Source organism: Bufo gargarizans, chromosome 9 (genome assembly GCF_014858855.1).
Source record: "Bufo gargarizans isolate SCDJY-AF-19 chromosome 9, ASM1485885v1, whole genome shotgun sequence".
Classification (NCBI taxonomy): Eukaryota; Metazoa; Chordata; class Amphibia; order Anura; family Bufonidae; genus Bufo; species Bufo gargarizans.
In genome coordinates, this window is record NC_058088.1 from 25203574 (window position 1) to 25215319 (window position 11746).

Genomic DNA, 11746 nt, shown 5'->3' on the forward strand with positions numbered 1-11746 from the left:
TATCTGTGATTTTATTTATATCTTAGTAACTACTTGCATTCCTTATGTACTAATAAGGGCTGCTGCACACCACTGTTGTTGTTTTGCGGTGTGCAGATTGCGGATCTGCAAAACAGATACCAGTTGTGTGCGTTTTGGGTAACGGAGCGGCCGGCCCCTAATAGAACAGTACTATCCTTGTCGGTAATGCGGACAATAATAGAACATTACGGGTACTGAATACACTGTATTTAAATTTTTTTTTTCCCAGCCCCATTGAAGTGAATGGTTCTGCATACGGGCAAAAAAAAAACGGAAGCTGAAAAAATTATGTTGTGCATGAGCCCTAAATCTGCAGCTCTTGAGCTGTTCCTCTATTCTTCCTACTAGAGGTTTATAAATTATTTGCCAGCATTTTCGAATAAAGGTCCATCTGGGGAGGGGGGGGGGGGGGGAGGCAGCACTGACTGGATTCTAATAGGAATAATAGAAGAATTGCATAGTCATAAGAATAGATGCTGGAGAATTTTTATTACACCGGGAATGCAAGTTGTTCCTAAAACAGACATGTCAGGGGAGGTGACAAGATAATTTCCATGGACCAATCATCTGACAGATTATCTGCAACTAAGCATACGCTCCTGATCCCTGTCGGATCATCATTGCATCGTATTTACATCCAGCAATCACCTCCGCTGATCAGGGACAAGCAATCAATACAGCGATCCCTTGTTCCCGTAGAAAATCATTGTTCCAGCACAGAAGATCCTTGTTCATACATCACGATCTGCTGCACCGGAGCAATGATTCTGTGTCAGCAGACATGATCACCTGATAACCGATTGCCAGCACCTTTTACACAGGAAGATTATCAGAAATGAGCGTTTATACAAATGATCATCCCCCAATAATTTGCCAGATAATCGGTAAGTGTAAAAGGACCTTTAAAGAAATGGCAAAAAAAACTGAAATACACCAACCAACTTGTGCATGCAAGTATTGGGAATTATGTAGTATATAGCATATTCCATCTGCCTATACAAAGTGTAAAAACGTTTGGGGTCATTTATTAAGACCGGCCTTTTAGACACTGGTCTTGAACCCTGCACTGGTGGTGGATCTGCCGACGTTATGAAGAGGCACCGGTCTAAATGTAAGCCTGCTTTCTAACTGGCTTAAATTTAGATCATTTTCTACTCCTAAAACAGGTGTAGAAAATGATAAATGAAACGGGCCTGCCAGCCCGCCCACGCCAACTTTTTTTTTTTTTTTTTTTTTTTAGACCTGGCTTTGGCAGGGAAAAGTCGCAGATTGCGTTGCAAATAACATGGTGACAAGCAATCTCTGCTCCAATTGCTTGTCCCAGTGGACAATAATTGTTTCTGGGACTGGAGAAGCTTCCTAAATTTAAGGTGGCATCTTGCGTTCTCGATAGATCTTCCGATCTACCTTTTTTCCTTTTTCATCTTTTTGGCCCGCAGTTTAAACAGATTTTTAAAGGTGCCATGGCAGTGGGGGTGAATGTTTCCCTATTGAGAAGAGAGAGGTTCAAGAATTTTCATCTCCAATCCAGAATCTGGGTGAACGTTCTCAATCTAAAAATTCCTCACCTTCCACTTCCGTCAAGAAAAGGCCCTTTACAGGCTACAAACAAGAGTATTTATGATGCTGAGGATTTTCCCCATGTCGGGGCGCATCTTTCAGGCTTCCTGAACAAGTGGCGTAAAACTACTAATGACTCTTGGGTTCCATCTACAGGTGAAACTCAAAAAATGTGAATATTGTGCAAAGTTCATTTATTTCATTAATGCAACTTAAAAGGTTAAACTAACATATGAGACTCATTACATGCAAAGCAAGATATTTAAAGCCTTTTATTTGTTATAATTTGGATGATTATGGCTTACAGCTTATGAAACCCCAAAGTTTCAATTTTGAGGTACCCTTTGATCAGGGAGTATGGATTAATCAGATGACTAGAGGGTGACACTTTGAGCCTAGAATATTGAACCTTTTCACAAAATTCTAATTTTAAGCTGCATTAATGCAATTCCTTTTAATTTCCATTACTGAAATAAATGGACTTTTGCACGATATTCTAATTTTTCAAGTTTCACCTGTACCATGTCAAGGGGTATTTTCTAGAATAGAAGTCTTAGCCCCCAAATGTGTGTGTGTGTGTGTGTGTGTGTGTGTGTGTGTGTGTGTGTGTGTATGTATATATACACTCACCTAAAGAATTATTAGGAACACCTGTTCTATTTCTCATTAATGCGATTATCTAGTCAACCAATCACATGGCAGTTGCTTCAATGCATGTAGGATTGTGGTCCTGGTCAAGACAATCTCCTGAACTCCAAACCGAATGTCAGAATGGGAAAGAAAGGTGATTTAAGCAATTTTGAGTGTGGCATGGTTGTTGGTGCCAGACGGGCCGGTCTGAGTATTTCACAATCTGCTCAGTTACTGGGATTTTCACGCACAACCATTTCTAGGGTTTACAAAGAATGGTGTGAAAAGGAAAAAACCTCCAGTATGCGGCAGTCCTGTGGGCGAAAATGCCTTGTTGATGCTAGAGGTCAGAGGAGAATGGGCCGACTGATTCAAGCTGATAGAAGAGCAACGTTGACTGAAATAACCACTTGTTGCAACCGAGGTATGCAGCAAAGCATTTGTGAAGCCACAACACGCACAACCTTGAGGCGGATGGGCTACAACAGCAGAAGATCCCACCGGGTACCACTCATCTCCACTACAAATAGGAAAAAGAGGCTACAATTTGCACGAGCTCACCTAAATTGGACTGTTGAAGACTGGAAAAATGTTGCCTGGTCTGATGAGTCTCGATTTCTGTTGAGACATTCAAATGGTAGAGTCCGAATTTGGCGTAAACAGAATGAGAACATGTATCCATCATGCCTTGTTACCACTGTGCAGGCTGGTGGTAGTGTAATGGTGTGGGGGATGTTTTCTGGGCACACTTTAGGCCCCTTAGTGCCAATTGGCCATCGTTTAAATGCCACGGGCTACCTGAGCATTGTTTCTGACCATGTCCATCCCTTCATGACCACCATGTACCCATCCTCTGATGGCTACTTCCAGCTGGATAATGCACCATGTCACAAAGCTCGAATCATTTCAAATTGGTTTCTTGAACATGACAATGAGTTCACTGTACTAAAATGGCCATCACAGTCACCAGATCTCAACCCAATAGAGCATCTTTGGGATGTGGTGCAACGGGAGCTTCGTGCCCTGGATGTGCACCCCTTAAGTCTCCATCAACTGCAAGATGCTATCCTATCAATATGGGTCAACATTTCTAAAGAATGCTGTCAGCACCTTGTTGAATCAATGCCACGTAGAATTAAGGCAGTTCTGAAGGCAAAAGGGGGTCCAACTCCGTATTAGTACGGTGTTCCTAATAATTCTTTAGGTGTGTGTATGTATATATATATATATATAAAAAAAATATTTTTTTTCTAAATCTTAAAAACAATGCTATAGTGCATCAATATCTTGAAGTGTTTGTGTAAAAATGCACCCTTCCTATAAAAGAAGTTTACTCTAGTCTTCTATGAATCCAAAAAAAAAAGATCAAAGATGGAGATTTGGTTATCGATTTAACCTTCATTAGGCTACTTTCACACTAGCGTTCGGGTGTCCGCTCGTGAGCTCCGTTTGAAGGGGCTCACGAGCGGACCCGAACGCAGCCGTCCAGCCCTGATGCAGTCTGAATGGAGCGGATCCGCTCAGACTGCATCAGTCTGGCGGCGTTCAGCCTCCGCTCCGCACGGACAGGCGGACAGCTGAACGCTGCTTGCAGCGTTCGGGTGTCCGCCTGGCCGTGCGGAGGCGTGCGGATCCGTCCAGACTTACAATGTAAGTCAATGGGGACGGATCCGTTTGAAGATGCCACAATGTGGCTCAATCTTCAAGCGGATCCGTCCCCCATTGACTTTACATTGAAAGTCTGGACGGATCCGTCCGAGGCTATTTTCACACTTAGCTTTTTTTTTTGCCATTTTAATGCAGACGGATCCGTTCTGAACGGAGCCTCCGTCTGCATTATTATGAGCGGATCCGTTCAGAACGGATCCGCCCGAACGCTAGTGTGAAAGTAGCCTTAACAGCACATAATCCCATCTTGAGGGAAGGCGATTAGATGTGAAGGATGCTTACTTTCATGTTCTGGTTTTTCAGTGTCACAGAAGATTTCGCTGGGTGGCAATTTGTTGGAACAGCACTATAAGGGTACAAGTTCAGGATTCATGTGCGGAGAATCCGCACTGAAATCCGCAGGTGTTCGCAGGCAAATTTGTGCGGTCAATCCGCATTAATTTGTGCGGATTTCACTAAGTGAATGAAGAAAATCCGGTCAGGAAAAAAAATAAATTAATTGACATGTTGCGGATTTTAAAATCCGCACCGCAGGTCAAAATCCGCGCAGAAAAAATCTGCATAGTGTGCATTGAGAATTTCAAATTCTCATAGAATACAATGTACATGACCTACGGTGCGGATTTTCCTGCACGCAAATCCGCACGCAATCCTGATCGTGTGCAGGGGGCCTAAAACATCTCTAGTTTACTTGCCTGGCCTGTAGCCTTTGTCATCTCTGAGAGTTTTCCCCAAGATTGTGGTAGAAGGAGCAGCCTCTCTCAGGATGAAGGGGATCGACTTGATCCCATGCCTCAACAATTGGTTCATCAAGGCACTGTCCTAGTGTCTTCATCTTTAGCATCAGAATGCTATCCAATCTGGGAATTAACTGTGAATCTGTGTTCCACAAAGAGCCTGGGGTATATGATAGACATGTCAACATGTCTCTGAACCTGTCACCTCAGATGGTTTCAAACTTGAGGTGCAAGCTCTTCTGGCTGTTTACAGCTCCCAGTATCTGAATCGGGAAGGCATTGTGTGGTCTCATCAAGGTCTCCTTAATTCTACTGTGAAAGCGGCTCCTTGGGCAAAAGCCCACTTCTGGAGGTTGTGAGAGGAAGTCCTAGCCAGGTGGAACAGGTCTCCAGGCGGGATAGACAAGTGGATAGAGATCTAACGCAGCACAAAAGTAGATCTACAGTGGTGGCTTCTTCCTTCTCATTTCTCTCAAGGGAAGTTGCTGAAAACAGGTACTCTTGTTGTTCCAAGGGATGAGTACAGGACAGATGTTCTCCAGCAAATTTATTTCATGTTGGATATCCTCCCATATAAGAGAACTGGAAGCAGTTCATCTAGTCCTGCAACAATGTTCTCCTTCTCTTCAAAGGATGCAGAGTCATCATTCAGTCAGACAACCTTGTCACTGTGTTTTATCCTAATAATCAGGGTGCCACCAGGAGCCTCACACTGATGAGGAAGTGCAAAAGAATTATGTTTTAGGCAAAGCAGAATGTGGAAGAGCTGTAGCGATCCACAAAAGAGGACAAGTAACTTACCAAACAGATTGTCTCTACTGGAATTTTCTGAAGACAGGTGAATGGAGCTCAAACATGGACATATTCAGACAGATTGCCACAAAATTCCTGCACATTGATGTAATGGCCTTGGTAATGGTCATAGTAGTCGTCCTGTTCTGGCCTTAAATGAAGTTGGTTTCCTTTTTGTGTTATAACTCAAAAATTCTGTACTAGAAGCTTCTGGTTACTCGCGCTCTTCACTGCAAGAAAGCATAGTTTACCCAAACCCACCTGATAGCATAGAAGCTGACAAGAGAACGTTGAACGGTAGAGGCCTTTCTAAAGATGTGATTAACACCCTATCATGTGCAGGTAGACCTTCCACTTGTAAGGTTTATGTGAAAGTGTGGAAGAAATTTACTTCATGGTGTGGTCAGGATAACTTCTCCAACAGATTTCACATCAGTGTTACAGTTCTTACAGTTGGGATTTGACTAAGGCCTGAAACTCTAATACATCTCCATTATTAACTCATCATATGGCATTTTTTCCCAACCAGCACAGTTGTTTAACTGCTGGCTTGACACCGAATACGGCTGAGAGGAAGTTGCGGCTTGTCAGAGCTAGCTGAGATCCTGAGCCTGATAAAAGAACTTCTTCTACACGGTTTCTGAACATCACAGCAGCCTTTTGTCCTTCTGTAAGTGTGATTTATCTCTCCTTAGCTGTTCTGTGAGCTACTAACCTTAAAACAAACATAGTGGGAAGGAAAGGAAAGGATGTTACAGCAGCACAGTGCTGGCATATTCCACAGAAGGGAGATGCCCCCTGCTTCTGAGTGAAATGCATCTAGCTGTGCAGCTGAAACGGAGAATAATATGGCTGAAAAAAAAAAAACATTAGGGAAGCCTAGGCATAACTGTTCCTTTACATTTATGATTGTACAAAGAAACAGTCATTATGCATACTTTTTTTTTTTTTAAACTCAGGTACACTTTAAGATTTATTCAGATTGCTTGGTTCTGAGCACTGTTCCTGGTTTTCTCCTTAAAGGGGTTTTCCGAGATTTTACAACTAATGATCTGATACTACTGATCTTCTGGATAGGTTATCAGTAGCGCCACGGCCTTCTCTCAGCTTAGTCTAGGCTATGTGACGTCACATTTATTGGTCACATGACCTAGGCGCGGCCTAGCCTCATCGAAGTGAATGGGAATAAGTTGCAATACCAAGCACAGCTGCTATCAAATGGATGGCATTGTGTTTAGTGAGCATGGAGAAGGCTGCAGTGCTACTGCGAGCACAGGTGCCTTTTCAAACAGCTAATTGGTGGGGGTCCCAGGTGTCAGACCCCCACCATTCAGCTACTGATGATAAGTCATTAGTTGTAAAGTCTGAGGAAATCCTTTTAAGGTAACATCGGACAACAATATTAACTGGATACTTGAATGAGAAAGGGGCATTTTTTTTAAACTCAGTATTCATAGAAAGAATACATTTTTAGAATTGTTTGCAGCTTTTTATTTTGGCATTTAATATTACATGCAGAGTATTGTCTTTCTGTAACAGTCTACACACATTATGAAACCTTTTTGATAGACAGATTACTGCTGCTATGAGCGGAATATATTATGTGCAAGATAATCTTCCTTATAATGGTAGGTGTAGGATTGGGATAACAGTATGGCAGTTCTATTGCTCTCCTGACCGGCCTAGATGAAGATGCCCTTGGAAGAGCATTGCACTGATTAGTGTAATGTGTGATGCACTCTGGCCACAGTGATTATCTGTGACTTAAAACGTTGAGCGAGGCCGTGCTGTGAACAAGGAGCCAGGACAGGAAGGAGAATGCATGGAGTGACTTAAAAAAATGATATCTAGAAAATCATCCAGACATTTTTTTTATAGTAAAAAAAAAAATCACATATTGGTTAATATGTGAAAACATTATTATTATTTTTTTTTTTTGTTGGAAGCGTCCCTTTATTTAAAAAATCTTCCTGCTCAGTTTCACTGTGGAATCTAATCCAGGGGTCCAATCACCACATCCTTTTGGATGTCAAAAGAGTAGTTTCGGTTCTCCACATTCCACTAAGGTCTCCGCTTCTCAGGCGGATAAAAACCTCTGTGTCTTTGGGCCAAATGGGGGGGGCGTGTGATTTCCTATTCAGCATTATAATGATTTATAATGCTGTGTGTCTGTCTGACCTTGCATCTATTGAATTGTACTGACGTAATGCTGTCAGTATAGTTCAGTAGACTCAAGGTTGGACGCTTGTCTGAAACTGCCCCTATTGTCCTTGCTGGGAGTAAGATGAATATTAAACCCTTCACTTGGTGCTTTCAGACTCAAGGAAAGGTTTGGTGAGGAAATATTTTTCCCCCTGACCGAGCAGTAGAGGGAGGGGAAAGTTAAACAGGTTTTCTGGGAAAATTATATATATATATATATATATATATACACAACAATATAGGGACAAGCCATAATGTTATGCAAATTGAGGAAGCAGCAGGTGAGATCTGCAAATGATCATATTTTCAGGCACCTAGCTCCAATCTGTGGAATGTGGATAGGCAATAAAAGCCAGATTTAAAGCAAATGTTTTTAGCCACATAAAACCTCAAAAAAGTCATGTAGGATGATTGTATGATACCTCCTGTTCATCAACGTGCCAGTTATGGCCACTTCTCACAAAAGGAGAGGGACAAAGTCCTTGACCTGAGAGACCTTGGTTTATCACTCCGGCAGATCGCTACGCACCTAGGCTGAGATGTCCTCTCTGGTCAATGCTGTCTGTCCTGTTGGGTGGGAGAACAGCAACAAACTGACAGCAAGAGGTGCATCTCTGCATGGACAAATGGTCATTGAAAGCCTAGGGCGGCAAACAGTATCTACACAATCAATCAAAAAGCGTTTGCATGAAACTGAGCTACAAAATAAAGCGTTGACACCTGCACTCCCTTAAAGTGTGGTGAATGTTCACAATATCATATAGCTAGTACCACAGGCCCCTTTCACACATATGATCATTTGCAGATCTCACCTGCTACTTCCTCAATTTGCATAACATTATGGCGTGTGTCAGTGAGAGCACCCGTCCTGACCGGGTCGCATAGCATTATATTGATTTATAATGCTATGTAACCCTTAGAGGTCTGGAATGTATTGTATAACACTGACATAAATGCTCTCGGTGTTATACAATACATTCTAGAACTGTAAGGTTCTGGAAGGTCAGGATGGGTGCTCTCGCTGACACACACTGCGAGTCCGAGGCGTGGAACTCGCTTGTGTGAAAGGGCCCTTAAGCAGAGAGTTTTATTGGTGCATATAGTCACAATTAATCCGGAAAATGTAAACATGTGATTGCTAGAAATACTTATTACAATAAGACCTTCCTCAGCACTAGGAGTCTAATGCCTCATTCACACATCAGTGATTGTGAGCCAAAACCAGGCGCAGATCTTTCCCTTATACTTGTGGAGGCTCCAATCCTGGTTTTGGCTCACAATCACTGATGGAAATCACTGACCAAAACATTGATGTGTGAATGAGGCTTAAAGCAAAGAGGCAAGTGGAATTGTGGATGACCTGGACATCCACAACTCCACTTTGCTTTAAACTCATCGTGCCGAAGAAGGTCTTACGACCAAAATGTCCAGTAGTAATGAGTATTTCTGGCAATCACATATTTACTTTTGTCCTGATTTATTGTAACTATACGCATCAATAAAACTCTGCTTAATATAAACCAACGAGTGCCGTGACATTGGGCTACAAGCCAGTCATCTATTGACCTTACACAGTTTGAAACAAGAATTTAATTTGCCCCAGGGCTGTTTATTTAGATATTTTCAACTCAGGCATGCCTGTCGGGCTCAGTTTGGTAGAGAACCTTTAAAACTGAAGTGTAGTCCCATCGAGGCGGCGATTAGGAGGGTGCCTTTGGTCAAACCTGTGTCGACCCTGTATGCGTCTCTGATGTCGTTACAGGACTCTCCCATAGATCGGGCATTTGTTAGATGGAAAAGGGATATTGGAGAGCTAGAAGATGCACATGTTAAAGAATTTAGCTATACATGGAGATCTACAGTGGTGAGTGCTAGGGATCAATTGATTCAGGTTAAGTGGCTCCATAGGATTTATTATACTCCTGCAAGGCTATTTAAAATGGGGAAATTGCCAAACCCACACTGCACTAGATGTGGACATGAAAATGGCTGTTTTTTACATATGGTTTGGCAGTGTCCGATTATTCATGGCTTCTGGGAGGAGGTTCATAAATACTTGAATGATAAACTGGGTTTTCCTAATGTTTGTACTGAGCTCACTGGTTTGTTGGGGGTGGTTAATGAGATCGTTCCCACTAAATTTGGAAGGAAGCTGTATAGAGTACTCTTATATTATGCTAGGAAGGTTATCCTTCTTAACTGGAAACATCCTAAGTATCCCACGGTGCAACAATGGGTGCGTTTAGTTAATGCTGATCTCGAACTATATAAATTTGTGTATGAGAAAAGAGGGACCCCTGACCGCTTCATGGAAATATGGGACCCGTGGATTGGTGCTCAAACTTTGGTACCATAGATGGACTGTTTGTTTCCGACCAGTGAAGGTGTGTGTGACTGAGTGTGTGAGTGTGCAGTACTTCTTACTATCCGTATAGAATTCATAATGTGTTGGGTATGGTTTCTCCTCAACCGGATATTTTCTTCAGTCCTGTTTGTGGGTCATGAGGAGCGGTCTTGAGTGTTCCCTTGTCTATGATTTGTACTGGACTCGATTGATTATTGTCTGTATTGATGTGTTGTTATCCTTTTTCTTAAATCAATTAATAAAAAGATACTATTAAAAAAATCTATTGACCTTACACCACCACTCTCAAAGGCTAATATGGTGAACAGCAATGGAGGTCTAGCCTCTATTAGCAAGGTGTCTTGCATTTTCTCAGATGCAGTGATAGCTGGAGACCACAGAGGCAACATCATGAAGAGCCCTTCATAAGGGAACGGCGCACTGGTCCTACTCCTGGGATTATATTGTGGGGTTGTATAATGTACTGTAGCCAGACCACTCTAGTCTTCATTTCAGGTACACTAACAGCTTGGAGTTACATTGATTTGGTTGTGGAACCATTGGTATGGCCATTTCTCCAAGGAGCCATTTTAAAACAGGACAACACCAGGCCGCATGTGCAAATGTCAGTAGCCTGTTAAGCCTAAATGTATTACCATAGCCTGCAGGGTCTTTGGACTTGTCTCCCATCGAGCACACCTGGGAGGTCATTGGTGTGGGATTGCAAAGGAAGCTGCCAGCAGCAGATCTCTCAGACAACCATTGATAAGATCCTAAGGCTACTTTCACACTTGCGTTCAGAACGGATCCGTCTGCATTATATTGTAAAAAAAATTCTAAGTGTGAAAGTAGCCTGAACGGATCCGTCCAGACTTTACATTGAAAGTCAATGGGGGACGGATCCGTTTGAAGATTGAGCCATATTGTGTCATCTTCAAACGGATCCGTCTCCATTGACTTATATTGTAAGTCTAGACGGATCCACTTGCCTCCACACGGCCAGGCGGACACCCGAACGCTGCAAGCAGCGTTCAGGTGTCAGCTTGCTGAACGCTGCCAGACTGATGCATTCTGAGCGGATCCGCGTCCACTCAGAATGCATTAGGGCTGGACGGATGCGTACGGCGCCGCTTGAGAGCCCTTTCAAATGGAGCTCACAAGCGGACACCCGAACACTAGTGTGAAAGTAGCCTAAGGTGGGCAAGTGCATGTTAACGGAAAAAAACCAACCCGTTACCCATTGACTTGTTCCGTTTCAATTTAATACAACCGTATACGAAAGGAACAAATGCATAGTGTGGTATTAAATGAAACGGATCAGTTTTATTCTGGCAGAGGATCTCAAAACCTGATCTCAAAACCTGAACAAAAAACGCTGATGTGAAAGTGGCTTAATATACTAAAATATATATTCAAGCCTTTGTGATTTTTTTTTTATTTTTTTTTAACAGCACAGAGAGCACAAAGTTTAAAAATCCATGTCACAAGAATTTGACAAATTTGGATTTTCAAGTACTGATTGCCCTTACTTAGAAACCCCTTTAAAGAGGGTGTTCAATGCATTTTTAAAAGGTTCCCCCTAAATGTGATAAAATAATAAAAGATTGTGAATTTAACACTTAATCCCCAGTTTCCTGTGCTGCTACTCAGGTCCTCACTTCCAGTCTGTGTGTACAGGCGGCAGCAGTGATGTACATCCAGAGGTCATGTGAATGCTGCAGCCAATCACTGGCCTTGTGCCATATACTGCTGCAGCCGATGATTGGCTGCAGAGGTCATGTGCTCTGTGATT